The sequence below is a fragment of the Pelobates fuscus genome, chromosome 12 (genome assembly GCF_036172605.1).
Source record: "Pelobates fuscus isolate aPelFus1 chromosome 12, aPelFus1.pri, whole genome shotgun sequence".
NCBI classification, from domain to species: Eukaryota; Metazoa; Chordata; class Amphibia; order Anura; family Pelobatidae; genus Pelobates; species Pelobates fuscus.
Window position 1 is genome coordinate 110,249,236 of NC_086328.1, and position 17,725 is coordinate 110,266,960.

Here is a 17,725-nt window from a genome sequence, read left to right on the forward strand (position 1 = left end):
CATTGAGAAGTATTTGATTGGACAGCCACAGAATGTCTGGGTGGGGTTAGATGGCGAGGGCTTGTAGATGCTACAGACAAGAGATATGCAGGTTTTTCACAAGGTTTTTAGATATAATCCCAATTTAAATAATGCATAATTAAAAGCATATATGTATTTGAGGTATATCTACTAAACAGTGATTTTTAAATGTATTTTGTATTTGGGCAGTCCCTTTGATGGAAACTAGAAAAATAGACAAATCATGTAGGCTGACTGGAGTATAATGTTATATCAGCTGTAAAACTTTGAGCTATTACATTAGGTGTAATTCCTGACACATCCTGTATTAGAGCAATGTAGAATTCATGACACAATTCAATAATATGTGTATACATTTAACTTTCATATGGGAACAAAAAGGAGAAAAAGAAGCATGAAAAAATGGGACAGGAAACAGGAAGCGCAAGAAAGAGGTACGGAAAGCAACATGTCACGGTGCTGGTATGCCAGGTTACGTTGCATCCTAATTCTGTGCAGTATTTCTTTAGGCGTCCTCTGTCTGATTGTTTTGGTAGCTCATGTCGCTGTTTTGTAGATTCGGATGCAGGCTGCTGAAGTCCTACTTTCTGATATGGTACTAGACTCTTGTGCATTATTGGTGACATGAAGGACCTTACGTCATCGGTGAAATGCCACAAACGCGCTTTGGCATCGCGAGAATGAGGCTGACATTTCGCTGACAACATAGGGTATTTAAGTTCATACCAGATGTAGTACTGTGCCCTGTCATGGTTTACCCAATGTGGTGGTCCAAAAGCGAGTTATTCTAGTATCTGTTTTTGGCAATTTTTACCACGGCTAGTGTCTCTCTTGACCATTCTTCATTTTGCTGCCCCTAAACCTTGGCTTATCTACTTAATTACATTTCTCCCTGTCTCCCTGACGTTGCCTTGTCTAGAACTATTCTGTTTTGTGTTAAGCTGGGCTACTATAAGATCTGGTAATATGCCTCTATTTAACTAGTTAGACCTCCGTCACTTCACTATATTGCAGAACAAAAACATAGAAAACTTTACCAATCCTCGGCCATGTCCAAAAATCTGCCCACTAACCACAGCCATTTTATATGTACACTAGTGACGAGTGGGGAGTAAGGAGTGTGAAGAGTGCGGAGGAGGGATGAGAAGTATGAAGAATGGAGGGTGAGGAGTGTGACGTTTGAGAAGTGAGAGGTGAGGAGTGTAAAGAGTGGTGGGTGAGAGGTGAGGAGAGCAAAGTGTGGGGAGTGAGAGGAGTTGCTAGTGTTATGGGGGTGAGGGAAATATATCTTTATCTGTGTAGCCAAAATTCCCAACACCAGTTCTTATTGTCATTAATGGAGTATAACAATTTGTATCTCTGATCATTAATCACACTGTGAATAAAGATACAAGTCGTCTCTATTTAATTACAAAATGCTAGAGACATTGGGATTAACTAAAGGTGTGAATTATAGATACATTAAGGTTAATATAATGTTCCCAATATGAATTAGCATTTCTTTTAAAAGAACATTAGATTTAGAAATGAAATTATTGTTGCAGTTGCAAGGAGTGTATATCTGTACTGTATTACCTGTTACTAAGCAACACACCTTATTGAATAAACACCTTTAGATTGCTGTCACCTCCCACTGGGACTCGATACCTGCTCGTTAACTGCTACTGAACCAGTAATGTGACTGCAGCTAAGAGGGAGGTCGCGTGTTCATAGATTTTGTATTCTAGGACATTGTGGCTTTCTGAACTGACACGGTCTAAAAGAAATGTCCCTCAAGAAAGTCCTGTGAGTACACAGCAAATCATTATTCCCATGGAGAAGAATATATATATATATATATATATATATATCACTATGGCCTCAATTTAATATTGTTTGATAAGGTTTCCAAATGAGTTAATGTTATTGGGTAAACTTTTAGAATTATTCAATATGAAGAAAAATACTTTAATTTTGTAATATTTCTGATATATATATATATATATATATATATATATATATATATATATATATATATATATATATATATATATATATATATATATATATTACCTGGTATTTGAATATAAAAAAAAATCATTTTAAAAGTATATTCAAAAATATTAAATAATTTGGAAAATGTTTATCAAACAATACTAAATTGAGGCCTTTTTTTTTTAGTCCTGCAGCATATAACAAGTTAAATAGTATATAGAATCAATCTGCAGTTAGCATTGCTCCTTACAGTCAATGTTATAAATTGTGTGCATATTGATGTTTATTTATATATACATACATGTGTACCTGTTCATCTGTGTGTGCATGTATGTATGTGTATGATATCTGAGTGTAACTGTGTGTGTGCATGCCTGTGTGCATGTATGATATGTGAGTGTAACGGTGTGTGCGTGCCTGTGTGCATGTATGATATGTGAGTGTAACTGTGTGTGTGCGTACCTGTGTGCATGTATGATATGTGAGTGTAACTGTGTGTGTGCGTGCCTCTGTGCATGTATGATATGTGTATGAGATGTGAGTGTAACTGTGTGTGTGCGTGCCTGTGTGCATGTATGATATGTGAGTGTAACTGTGTGTGTGCGTGCCTGTGTTCAGGTATTAAAAAAAGTACTTGAGAGCAACAAGTGCCAAATACACACACCACTCCCTGTGTATCATGTGTGCATGTATGATATGTGTATGATATGTGAGTGTAACTGTGTGTGCGTGCCTGTGTGCATGTATGATATGTGAGTGTAACTGTATGTGTGCGTGCCTGTGTGCATGTATGACATGTGTATGATATGTGAGTGTAACTGTGTGTGTGCGTGCCTCTGTGCATGTATGATATGTGTATGATATGTGAGTGTAACTGTGTGTGTGCGTGCCTCTGTGCATGTATGATATGTGAGTGTAACTTTGTGTGTGCGTGCCTGTGTGCATGTATTAAAAAAGGTACTTGAGAGCAACAAGTGCGAAATACACACACCACTCCCTGTGTATCATGTGTGCATGTATGATATGTGTATGATATGTGAGTGTAACTGTGTGTGTGCGTGCCTGTGTGCGTGCGTGCGTGCATGTATGATGTGTGTGTGTGAGTGCATGTGTATTTGTGTATTTACTTGCTTTCTATTTAAAGAATATTATTACATTTGAAATATCTGAACCAGGGCTGTCCTACCTGCGGCCCCCCAGATGTTGCTGAACTACAACTCCCATGATTATTTCAATGAAACAGATAGCCATGGAATCTTGGGAGTTATAGTTCAGCAACATCTGGGGGGCCGCAGGTTAGACAGCCCTGATCTAAACATATGATGAGAATGAACTATTTTGTGTGAATACGTACTGCACGTAGACTCGGATGTCTCGTTAAAGCTCTGATAGCCTTAAAGGGACACTATAGTCACCTGAACAACTTTAGCTTAATGAAGCAGTTTTGGTGTATAGAACATGCCCCTGCAGCCTCACTGCTCAATCATCTGTCATTTAGGAGTTAAATCCCTTTGTTTATGAACCCTAGTCACACCTCCCTGCGTGTGACTTGCACAGCCTTCCATAAACACTTCCTGTAAAGAGAGCCCTATTTAGGCTTTCTTTATTGCAAGTTCTGTTTAATTAAGATTTTCTTATCCCCTGCTATGTTAATTGCTTGCTAGACCCTACAAGAGCCTCCTGTATGTGATTAAAGTTCAATTTAGAGATTGAGATACAGTTATTTAAGGTAAATTACATCTGTTTGAAAGTGAAACCAGTTTTATTTTCATGCAGGCTCTGTCAATCATAGCCAGGGGAGGTGTGGCTAGAGCTGCATAAACAGAAACAACGTGATTTAACTCCTAAATGACAGTGAATTGAGCAGTGAAATTGCAGGGGAATGATCTATACACTAAAACTGCTTTATTTAGCTAAAGTAATTTAGGTGACTATAATGTTCCTTTAATTCATTGCTAGGAAAGGCCTGGTCACTGTATAATAGAGAAGAAGGTTAGGCGCTCTCTATATAACCAGAAAATGTGAGGCAGCAGTGAACCAGCAGGATTTCCCAATACCTGCTATTGTGAACAGAAATACAAAAAAATAGAAAATGTGGTAAACCGCGCCTAAATAGTGCTCAGAAGTGTAGAATAAATAAATATATTATACATACATCTCAATCTTGATTAGTACAATTTAGTATGAAGACCTCAAGAGAAACACAAATAATACAAACAATAGTGCAATATGCTATAATAAATGGATACACATATGTGTAAAATATCCGATAAAAGGCAAACTCACACTTTACAGAGCTGCTAAGAGCTCTGCTGTATATCGCCTGGACGGTATAATCCCCGTCTTAGGATATGTAGATGTAGGTAGTATAGGATATCCAACCTCAGCCACCGTATGTGGGGAAAAAAACTGAATACAAACTCCAATGGTACAGTATAAAATCCAAACAGGAAATAATAAAATTAAATATCCTACTTACAGTTTCCAGAGCAATAACTTGCTCTGGTAGCATAGGCGTGCGCACGGGGTGTGCCGGGTGTGCCTGGGCACACCCTAATCCCCGCGGCACGCCTATGGATTGAGTCCTGCAGGAACGGAGTTGCTGCACTTTTTTTGTGCAGGAACGGCGTTCCTGCAGGCACTCAGCGCCCTCCAATGCCCCCCTTCCTCCCCCCATGTCCCCCCTGTCATGGATGGGAGGGGGGGGGCAAGAGGGGATGGACCCCCCCCCGGTCGGTCGGCTCTCTCCATATCAGCCGCGGCGAGGGAGCTGTGTGCTGTCTGCTCCCTCTCGCCGCGCGCCGCTTGCTGATGCTGGGAGCCGGGCTCCCAGCTACAGCAGACAGCCCACGTGGCGAGAGGGAGCAGAGAGCTCACAGCTCCCTCGCCGCGGCTGATATTGAGAGAGCCGACCAACCCACTGGACCCCAGGGACAAGTCCACGCCAGCACTCCAGGTAGGGAGGCTGGGTGGACATTTTTTTAATTAAAAAAATTATAATTTGTGTGTGTGTGAATGTGTGTGTCTGTGAATGTGTGTATGTGAATGTGTGTGTGTCTATGAATGTGTGTGTGTGAGTGTGTCTGTGAATGTGTATGTGTGTCAGTGTATGTGAATATGTGTGTCTGTGAATGTGTGTATGTGAATGTGTGTGTGTCTATGAATGTGTGTGTGTGAGTGTGTATGTGTGTCAGTGTATGTGAATATGTGTGTCTGTGAATGTATGAGTGTGTCTGTGAATGTGTGTGTCTATGAATGTATGAGTGTGTGTGTGTGTGTGTGTGTATATATATATATATATATACACACACACACATATACATACACACACTGGAGTGTATATTATTTTTTTGGGGGGGTGGGAATCTTGGTTCCCACACTTTATTCCCCATGACTTTATTCTCCCCTGTCGGCTCACGCAGAACCGGCGCTGAGTGTCGGCTCTGCTCTAAGCCTCCATGGGCCGGCGGGGAGATCAAAGATCTACCTCACCGGCCCACAGCAGCATGAAGGGAGGCAGGAGAGGACCCGGGGAGCTCTAGACAGCAGCTCCGCCAGGTTCCTCTCGCGAGATCTGAGCGTTGCCGCGGCAACGCTCAGATCTCACGAGAGTTAACTCTAGCCCCGCAGGCTAGAGTTCACTCTCCACTGGACCACCAGGGATGGCACATGGCAGCAAGGATTCCCCCTCCCTACATAAGGTAAGAAGGGAGGGTGGATATTTACTAATCTGCCCCCACCTCCACAATCTGTCCAAACATACAGCACACACACACACATACAGCACCCACACACAAAAAGCACCTACAGACATACAGCACTCTCACACAAACAGCACACACACAGCACCCTCACACACACAGCACCCAAACAGCACCCACACACATACAGTACACATACAGCACCCTCACACACACAGTACACTAACCGCACCCTCACAAACACACACAGCACCTTTACAAACACACAACACCCTCACACACAGCACACTAACAACACCCTCGCAAACACACACACACAAACAGCACCCTCAGAAATACACGACACCCACACACATCACACAAACAGCACCCTCCCACACACAGCACCATCACACACACATCACACAAACAGCACCCTCACACACACAGCACCCTCACACAGCACACTAACAGGACCCTAACACACACACACAAACACCCTCACACACACACACACACAAACACCCTCACCCACATAGCACACTCCCAGCACCCTCACACATACACACACACAGCAGCACCCTTACACACACAACCCTCACACAGCACACTAACAGCACACACACACACACACACACACACAGCAGTGTATGTAAATGTGTGTGTGTGTATATATATATATATATATATATATATATATATATACATATACATGCGGAGTGTGTTTGTGCTTTAGGGTGCACACCCTAATGCAATAGGCTGCGCACGCCTATGTCTGGTAGTAGTGGCTTATGGTGATATAATCCCCACCAGAGGATATGTAGAAATAGCAGGAATCTAACAGCACCAGAAAGGATGATTAAATCAAAAGGATGGATAAAAACTAAACTTTTATTAAAAATAATATAAAATGTATGAATGCAGCTTCCAATCCTTGACTTAACGCGTTTCGCCCAGGTTTGGGCTTTATCAAAAGTATGTATGTGCCTTCCATTCCGCCCGGCTTTTATAAGGGGTCCTGATGCTTTAATTTTCATCCAGTGTGGTGCTGTTTCCGTTTTCGTCGCCGGCGTCGACCGGAAGTGACGCGCCGCGACCGCTTGTAGGTGATGGGAAATGTAGTTCGTACTATTATTGTTCAATAGAGGGAATTATGACTAGTGATGTCCCAAACGGTTCGCTGGCGAATAGTTCCTGGCGAACATAGCATGTTCGCGTTCGCCGCCGCGGGCGAACACATGCGATGTTCGGTCCGCCCCCTATTCTTTATCATTGAGTAAACTTTGACCCTGTACCTCACAGTCAGCAGACACATTCCAGCCAATCAGCAGCACCACACCCATTCGGAAGCTGCAACCATTTTATTTTATTTTTTCAATGTATTATTTTTTTTTTCAGTGCATATAAATGTTACAAGCAGATACTCCCCCAAGACACTCTGTATTACTGCAGATAATCCCTCCAGACACTCTGTGTTACTGCAGATACTCCCTCCAGACACTCTGTGTTACTGCAGATACTCACTCCAGACACTCTGTGTTACTGCAGATACTCCCTCCAGACACTCTGTATTACTGCAGATACTCCCCCCAGACACTCTGTGTTACTGCAGATACTCCCTCCAGACACCCTGTGTTACTGCAGATACTCCCTCCACACACCCTGTGTTACTGCAGATACTCCCTACAGACACTCTGTATTACTGCAGATACTCCCTCCAGACACCCTGTGTTACTGCAGATACTACCTCCAGACACCCTGTGTTACTGCAGATACTCCCTCCAGACACCCTGTGTTACTGCAGATACTCCCCCCCAGTCACTGACACAGAGCAGAATAGGGACTGTTCCCCCTACATAGGGTCACTTGGCAGATATGGATTGACACCTGTCCTAAGGATCCCTGATACACACTGACACAGAGCAGAATAGAGACTGTTACCCCTACATAGGGTCACTTGGCAGATATTGAATGACACCTGTCCTCAGAGACCATGACACACACTGACACAGAGCAGAATAGAGACTGTCCCCCCTACATAGGGTCACTTGGCAGATATGGATTGACACCTGTCCTAAGGATCCCTGATACACACTGACACAGAGCAGAATAGAGACTGTTCCCCCTACATAGGGTCACTTGGCAGATATTGATTGACACCTGTCCTCAGAGACCATGATACACACTGACACAGAGCAGAATAGGGACTGTTCCCCCTACATAGGGTCACTTGGCAGATATGGATTGACACCTATGCTAAGGACACCTGATACACACTGACACAGAGCAGAATAGGGACTGTTCCTCCTACATAGGGTCACTTGGCAGATATGGATTGACACCTATCCTAAGGATCCCTGATACACACTGACACAGAGCAGAATAGGGACTGTTCCCCCTATATAGGGTCACTTGGCAGATATGGATTGACACCTATCCTAAGGATCCCTGATACACACTGACACAGAGCAGAATAGGGACTGTTCCCCCTACATAGGGTCACTTGGTAAATATGGATTGACACCTATCCTAAGGATCCCTGATACACACTGACACATAGCAGAATAGGGACTGTTCCCCCTACATAGGCTCACTTGGCAGATATGGATTTACACCTGTCCTCAGGGACCCTGATACACACTGGGGGGGGACCTACTGTCCTCCCCCCCACCCCTGCGTGGTGGGTGGGGGCCATAAAAATAATGAGGGGGGACCTACTGTCCTCCCCCCGGCCCCCACCCCTGCGTGTTGGGTGGGGGCCATAAAATTAATGAGGGGGGACCTACTGTCCTCCCCCACTGGCACCCACCCCTGAGCGGTGGGTGGGGGCCCTAAAAAAAACAATAAGGGGGGACCTACTTCCCCCCCCTGCCCCCACCCCTTAGTGGTGGGTGGGGGTCCGAAATAAAAATTCAGTCAGTGTGTATCAGGGTCTCTGAGGACAGGTGTCAATCCATATGTCAAGGTGTCAATATGTCATATGTCAGGTGTCATTCCATATCCATTGTGATTTAGGAATGTTAGGTGATTTATGCCCTTTATGGATTAAAACCAGATGCTGCATCACTGTGTAATTTTCCATGGGAGTTTTGCCATGGATCCCCCTCCGGCATGCCACAGTCCAGGTGTTAGTCCCCTTGAAACAACTTTTCCATCACTTTTGTGGCCAGAAAGAGTCCCTGTGGGTTTTAAAATTCGCCTGCCCATTGATGTCAATGGCGGTTCGCCCGGTTTGCCGGTTCGCAAACGTTTGCGAAAGTTCCCGTTCGCCATTCGCGAACCGAAAATTTTGTGTTCGCGACATCACTAATGATGACATCCTCCTTCTCTTTGAGTCGCGGACGTCAATCGGAAGTGACGTACCGCGGCTCGCAGTGATTCTTGGGATCTGTAGTCTTTATGGAACATCCATAATAGAAACAACCATAATAAAGAAAAAACTAAAAGTGTCAATGCAGTGTCTGTATATCAAAAGTCCATAAATGTAGAAATATATTGTAAAGTGAAAAATACATAATATATTAATAATCTTCACATGAGATAGATATTGGAATTAGCAATTAAGAGACAGATTTTTCTAATCCATTTATACAATTCAAAAAGAAATATATACAAAGTGGTATATATATTGCTATAAAAAAAATTCGGTAATTAAGGGGAAATACAGTATCTCTATATTGTTGGTATGTAGATAATCATAAAGTGCCATATAATAAATAAAAGTGGACTGAACAGATATAAAGAGAGGGATATGAATGAATTAAAAAAATGGGGATATAAATGAATAAAAAGGGCAAAAAAGAGAGTAAATACCATATTAAATGCATAAAAGGTAGAAAAATAGAAAAATCCTGATATAGATATTACATGATAATATTGATCTTATAAAAAATAAAAAAATGATCTTATAAAAAATTAAAAAGGTCAAATTCCGCGTTTAATCCTTTGGGGTGTAGTGTATTTAAATAATCCCATTCCATCTCTTTTTTTCCAAATTTTTTAATCATATCTCCACCTCTCCAATATTTAGACATCCTGGCAATACCCATAAATTTCAATTCGCAAGGGTCATTATTATGAGTTTCAAAATGTGATGATACTAGATGAGATGAGACTGTAAGTAGGATATTTAATTTTATTGTTTCCTGTTTGGATTTTATACTGTACCATTGGAGTTTGTATTCTGTTTTTTTCCCCACATACGGTGGCTGAGGTTGGATATCCCATACTACCTACATCTACATATCCTAAGACGGGGATTATACCGTCCAGGCGATACACAGCAGAGCTCTTAGCAGCTCTGTAAAGTGTGAGTTTGCCTTTTATCGGATATTTTACACATATGTGTATCCATTTATTACAGGAGATTGCACTATTGTTTGTATTCTTTGTGTTTCTCTTGAGGTCTTCATACTGTATTAATTAATTGTACTAATCAAGATTGAGATTTATGTATAATATATTTATTTATTCTACACTTCTGAGCACTATTTAGGCGCGGTTTACCACATTTTCTATTTTTTTTTTGTATTTCTGGACACTGTATAACCTGTGCTATAGATTAAAATCTCACTTTGCTTTCTCAAACTCTGTCAGGATTATTCTCTAAAAATGGAAATTGTTGTGAATATAAAGTGAATTTAAAATTTAAGACCAAAATAAGCAAACTGAAAAAAATATCTTCAAGTCAGCTATGCTGTCATTTCAGCTACTTTGACCTTAAAAGTGACATAATCTCACTTTTTTTTTAATGTATAATCTATATTGCCGCTGATTTACATAAATTCATAATAACATCCAGTTGTACCACAAAAAAGGAGAAATGCCCATGTATATTTTTATTTTTCATTGTTAATTTTTTATTTCTTACACACACAGAAAAAACAACACAAGCCATAAACAACACAAAACACAATAACATAAAACTAAATAAAATAAAAATAAAAATACATAAACAAAATAAATTCAATTTTACTTTTCTTTGCTATTACCTTGATTTCATTTACAATCCTTATATTCACCTTATACCAGTATGCAAAGTAAAAATTATTGACATTGACAATTAGTTCTTACTCACAAGCGGAATGCTCAGCATATTCGTCCTGTTTTAACAGTTTTAACACTATTTTACCTAAATCTTTCAGCTTTGCAGTCATACCCTATCAATTATTCATTAATATGCAATAATGTACATGCTTTAACCTCATATCTGTTTTAGGCTATTCCTCCTTTTGCTATAACCTCTATTTATACCTTACACCTATATGCTAACCAATCTTGCCATGCTTTTTCATGGCCACCTTCTCTTCCTTCTATTTTATTTACTATTCTCTCATATTCATACGTCTTGTCTACTCTTTCCTGCACTTCCAAAATATATGGTGGGATTGTTTTTTTCCAATTTTGAGCAATGCTTATTTTTGCAGCGATTAACATATGAATAATAACTACCTTATTTTTTATTCGACTCCACTCTTGGTATATATGTAAAAGATAGAACTCAGGGAAATTTGGTATCACTGTATCCATTAAAATTTGAATTACTAATTTAACATCGTTCCAAAACTGTACAAGACGAGAGCATCCCCAAAAAATATGTAATAAAGTTCCCTTCTCCCTTTGACACCTCCAGCACCTGTCAGAGGCAGCTTCATACATTCGAGACACTTTTGCGGGAACTAAGTACCAACGCATTAATATTTTGCTATAAGCTTCCCAATATGTAAGGCTGTGAGCAGGGCCGGCCTTAGGGGTGTGCGAGCTGTGCGGTCGCACAGGGCGCCATGGCAACAGGGGCGCCGGGCGGCCAACACAGCTCGCAGGCCGGCCGAGTTATGTATTTCAAGTGAAGAGCAAGTCAAGTGCAAAATGCTGCTTTGCACTTGACTTGCAAATTATGAGCAGAGAGCAGCGGCCGGGAATCCACTTCTGTGTGGAGTGTGGAGGAGGAGCGTGGGGGCGTGATGCCGCATACTTGCGTGACGTCGACGTGCTCTGTCATCAGAGGGAGCCGCGGAAGGATCCAATTCAGTGAGTGAAGGCGGCGCCCAGTGCTCTTCAATCGGCGGAGACAGCTCAGTCCAGGGAGCAGCAGCCTTTACTGTGAGTGACTGTTCTTTTTTTTTCTTTTGTATTAAATAGGTTTTGTTGAAGGGGTGCAGGAATTTAATTAAGCGGGGCAGGGGATTGATGAAGGGGTGGCATGGATTGGATTAATTGGCAGGGGATTTATAAAGGGCGGCAGGAAATTGAAAAGGGGGGCATGGGGCTGATTAAAGGTGGGAGGAGATTGATGAGGAGGTCACGGGACTGATGAAGGGGTGGCCAGGGGTTGGATTAATTGGCAGGGGATGTATTAAGGGGGCTTATGAAGGGGAGCAGGGGATTGAAAAGGGGGGCATGGGACTGATTAAAGGGGGGCAGGTGGGTGATAAATGGGTGGGAGGGAATTGATGAGAGGGGCAGGGGACTGATGAAGGGGTGGCAGGAATTGATAGGGTGGGATGGGATTGATGAAGGGCAAGGGGTGGCTAGGAGTTTGATGAAGGGATGGCCAGGGCATTGATGAAGGGGAAGTGGTGGCCAGGAGTTTGATGAAGTGGTGGCCAGGGGCTTGGTGAAGATCTGGCCAGGGGTTTTGGTTAAGAGGTGCAGGGGTTTTGTAGAAGGGGGTGGAGGCGACAGATTGTGAATGCTCCTAAAATAGTTTGAAGGGGTCCAAACAGAGACGGGTGAGAGTGGGGGGGGGCGCCACAAGATTGTTTCGCACAGGGCGCCTGAACACCTAAGGCCGGCCCTGGCTGTGAGATATTTGTTTAGTAATTTTTATAGTTTGATACCAATGGGATAGATCAAATGTTTTTGATAGGTCTCGTTCCCATAATATCATATAAGGCAACTTTTCTTCCCCATTTACATATAAAAGGCTTTTGTAGCATATTGAAAGAGGTTTACTCTCCATATTAGGGTTCAAACAGAATTTACCCAACCAAGTCACTAAGGCCATATCTAATTTTAACAGCTTATTTTCTAACAAAAAATTCTTGATCCTTAAATACGAAAATACCTCTTTATTCGGAAGGGCAAACTCTGCCTGCAAACTAGGATATGATTTGAGCCCTGCCTCATTATATAACATATGCACTTTACTAATGCCATTAGTTTCCCAAGTATTCAAATTTAAATCTTGTATAAAGTACTTTATTACATATAATGGTGCTAAGACTAATAGCTTTACACCTTTTAGCAATTTAGGAGTCCATTTTGACCAATGATAGAGCATTCATTTTGTCGTAGAGAGCATGTTTTTGCCTATTGACCCATTCATTAAGGTCTCCCATAAAAGCTTTTCTATTAAATAGGGTTTAGCGCAAGCTTGTTCCAGTTTTAACCATACTGGTGAATTTAAACGGAAAAGTACTGCCAAAGCATAGGACAACATAGATGCCTGATAATATTTAATAATGTTAGGAATACCCAATCCGCCTTGTAGATATGGAAGCTCTGTAAGCCTAGCTGCCACCCTTGGCGTTTTTTTTTTCCATATGTATGAGTTAAACATAAGTTGAAATTTTTTTAATAAATTTTTTGGCACAGCCATAGGAATAGTTCGAAAAAGATACAATATATGGGGTAAGGCCATCATTTTATTTGTGTGTACACGCCCTAACCAAGATGTCGCCAAAGTCCCCCAATTTTCACTCTTAAATGTGGATATAAAAATATATGCTAAAGTATTGGCATCTAGAATAAAACCGATCCTATTGGGGCTTATTTCAGAGGAGCAAGCTGGTTTTGTTTCAGGTAGACAAGTAGAGGACAATACAAGACATTATATTAATCTTATAGAATGGGCAAGTATTAATAATTATCAGGGGATTTTGCTTGCTTTGGACGCTGAAAAAGCGTTTGATCGTTTGAATTGGGGTTATATGGAGCATGTCCTCCAGAAATACAATTTTCCACAATCCTTTGTGAACAATATTATGGCATTATACTCAAAACCATCAGCGAAGGTTATGAATACTGGCTTTATATCCTCTAAATTTGAGATCTCAAATGGAACACGCCAGGGGTGCCCACTTTCCCCAATAATTTTTATAATAACCTTAGAGCCCTTGATTAGACACATAAAACAACATGCTGGTATATGTGGGTTAAATACCCCGGTTGGGGAACAAAAATTAGCTCTTTTTGCTGATGATGCACTTTTATTTGTATCAAAACCTAAAGAATCATTACCGTATTTAGTTAAACTGTTGGAAAGATTTAGTATGATCTCCTATTATAAAAATAATGTTAAAAAAAACCCAGGCGTTACCGTTGGGTGTACCTAAAACGGAGATAAATCAATTAGCAGGTACTTACTCGTTCGATTGGCGCAAAGATTTTCTAACATACCTGGGCATAAAACTTACTAAAACGAGCTCTCTTTTAATTAAGCATAATCATATTCCTGTATTACATAAATTAAAAGACCATGTATATTTTTAGATACAATATTGTATACTTTTTATTGAGTGAATATAACATAATTTTATTGTATATAGTTCTGGTTTATAAAGCATTTTTTCAATCAGGTGGCACAAACATCTAATTTTAAACGATTCCATAAGGCCTGGATTTTAAAAGGGGAGATCATCACAGTGTTGGAAACTAAACCGATAAATAAAATATTTAAAATCCTCTATAACCTGCTTAACCATTTTTTTATTTTTTTTAATCATGTCAAGTAATTTTATTTTCAATGTGTAATAAAGTTTTAGCAATTTCGAATTACACTTCAGTCCTGGCACATCCAAGGCACAAATTGCTTTTAGAGAATGAAAACCAGAATCATTTTTTTATTTCTCCAATTCTCCACATTATTCTCTGTGTCAAAAAGAACATAGGATATAGCAGTGATTTCCAGGGAAACAAGATGGACGAGCACAGTATCAGAATAGAGGGAAGTTGTTTTTTTATGTTTCATTGTGTTTTTTAAAGAAACACATACTTGCAAAATATATATGGCAGAAGTAACGATGATATTAAAAATGTTGTTTTGTTCAATTTCTAACCACTGCATTTTTTGTTAAATAACCTGATGATTTGCTAACAAATTGACCAAACTAAAATGTTTTCTGCTTGAAATACAATATTCCTCTCCAAAATATCTTTGCTAAGTTAGCTGTAGCTTGAGTCCAGGTTCCCTCTAATTGGCTCACGTATCTCACTGCCAAAATATTGTCCATTCTCAAAAGGACAGAGCAATGTGCTAATAACTGAAACAATTTCTATGGATTCTTGACCCTTTCAAAGATCACTTTAATAACTTTTTATCTCTGTTCTGCAAAGCGCTCCCCAGTCAAACCTGCAGGAGTTTGACTCTATAATTATTTTGGGCCCAGTCTGAACCTTGCACTGCTGCTCTGTCGCCATGTGTCCTATACACCATATTAATACGTGTTTGGCTTCACAAGTACCAAGAAAACATCATAAACTGAGGGGTAACTCCACCTATTCTTGCTAGGTTCCTTAAAGCTAGCACCCCTTTTTTTTAAATCAAGCAAATTGTCCTTCACTATAGCCTTTATCTTTTGCTCTTTGCAGATTCAATATCTCATTATATGAATCAGCCTTGCCATTGTGAGTGTGTGAGTGTCCCATGTGTGCACATGTTGGTGTTCCTGTATGCCTATAATATTAATATGTGTTTTGTTGGTGATCTTGTGTGTGCAGTATAAGTGTTTATGTCATATTCCAGGTATGTGCAATGTCAAGCATGTATATCAGTGTTCCACTGTGTGCAATGTCAGTATGTGTATATATCAATGTACCTGTGTGTGCCCACAGCATTCTTCTCTTCTCTGAGAACCACCATAATTAAACATGTGTGGAACGGTAGAAGACCGTGACTCAGACATGAGATCCTCTGCCTGCCACATCGGAAATACCACCATGCAACTGTATTACAGCGCATCTTGGAGTGGCATTCCTGACCAAGACACAAGCAATGGATTGCCTTGGAGGAGACCACACAAGACACCACCTGCTTGCAAATGTGTGGTCCGCCTGCATATCCCCGTTGGGCGGCCTGAACCGGTTGTCCCCTGTGGCTCACACCTTATAAACCTGGACCTCCACGCGTAGGGCCACACACTTATCCCGCACCTGAGCCCGATGACACCACTCACCAACAACCGCTCGATCGGAGAAGGACTGACTTCCAAAGCATGGGGTTTCCTAGGTGACTGAGACTTGATACCAATACATGATGTCCTCGACGACACGGGCTTTAACCTTTGCGAGATCTGACCAACAACCATGCTCCAACGCAATTACAATCTTCCTGATACACACAATTACAATATTTTTACAATTCACACACTGACAAAGCATCCATTCATAGAGATCTCACGCAATTTGAAACCTTGTGCCTGACCAAAACCGATCTCAACATGGCGATCTCATTCCTTTACCAGTATGCCTTAGTAGGGAGCGATTGAACATATCATGAGAGTTGCGTTTACTCACACCCAATAGGAAAAGATACTCATCTTACACCATAAACCATCAATAAGCACGCATTACCAAGAAGTAAACTATAAACTTCTTTCACAGTGGTATAAAACTCCGGCTCTTCTACACAAGATCTTCCCAACTGTTCCGGCAATTTGCTGGAGGTGCAACAGGGGAGAAGGGACTACCAGACACATATGGTGGGACTGTCCTGGCATAACTTCATTCTGGGACTCTATACAAGCCAGAATCACATAAATCTTGGGTCTTTCGTCACCCTTGACTATGGAACAAATTTTGCAACACTCCATGCCGATGCTCGAAATACTAAAAATCCACCCTGAGACATATGATTGATGTTGCAAAGGCGCTAGTGCCCGCGCTCTGGAAACAATTCCAGACGGCAACGCTTACACAATGGTATGAACAGATAGAGGAGATCTACTCGACTGAGGCCATCAGGGCAATGGTGATGGGACAGAGTGACAAACATGTTGAACTGTGGAGACCATGGATAGAATATATTGCTAAGGAATTGAGGCGGCAAAATAGGGGAGGTGCCCTCGGCACAATGACGGGTGGTACCAGTTCATTCACCGAAAGATTCACTTTCTCTCCATTAATACAGTGACTTCCAACCCACACATGGTATCGACACTAGGGAGGTTTCCGATCCCGAAGTACAGTACAGTAACCTCCCTCACCATACTGAGATGAAGGGTGAGAGGTACTTACCTACACAGCCTAGGATTAACCACACACTCTTGGACTGACAGATGGACTTGACAACAAAGGCACACACTCTTGTCCCACACTGGGATAGGGATCTATGCAACATGGTCAAAGGGCCCTTACTGGCCCACATGTCACCGTCCCTCGAATTAGACTCCAACAGGGGGGAGGAAGGGGAGACCTTTAACACCCTGACCTATAACACCAGGATGCAAGCAAGCGGTCTCCCATCTCAGTAGCAGGGGGGATGGGAACTGGGGCTGGGTGAGAGGGAGGGCTGCCCACTGCAAAATATGCCCAACTCAAGTGTAAAGCAGTTAAGGGGACGATTCCCAGAAGATAAATTCTACGGCATTGTTGGCCCATGCCCGGGACTCGAACTACCCAGGTTCTGCCCCCTGACATCCAGCTGGGGATTTAAACAACATAGACACATGGGCCTTTATATTAATAGAAATTATGGGAGGTTCTAGGAACATGCTTTACTGTTTAAGTGTTAACATTCATTATAGTATACCACACCCTCAAACCACACATCTAACCTAAAGGGTTAACTGAGCATTGTAGGAACTGTAGTTCTCGATGTTTAAAGGTCACTTCCTCCATTGTTTTGTGCTTCTGATGATATGATGTTGAAATAGTTCCCTCCTTATCACCTCATTATCTGTCCCTACCCTCCCTAGTTCCTTCCATATAACCTAGTTATCTGTCTTTAGCCTCCTTAGTGCTCTACCTATCCCCTGGTTATCTGTCCCTATCCTCCTTAGTTCCCTCACTATCCTCTCTCACGTTATCTTTCCCGATCTTCTTTAATTCTC

At 41.5% G+C, this 17,725-nt stretch overlaps 1 protein-coding gene across 2 annotated transcripts in view; it reads left to right on the plus strand.

The window, feature by feature from the left end:
* Window positions 1-1,719: 1,719 nt before the first annotated feature.
* The window catches only part of GAS2 (growth arrest specific 2), a 94,051-nt gene continuing 78,045 nt past the window's right edge, over window positions 1,720-17,725 (plus strand). For both annotated transcript variants that reach the window (XM_063437929.1, XM_063437931.1), the window contains exon 1: window positions 1,720-1,806. The gene's annotated coding sequence lies outside the window, so the exon portion shown is untranslated. The remainder of the gene's footprint in view (window positions 1,807-17,725) is intronic.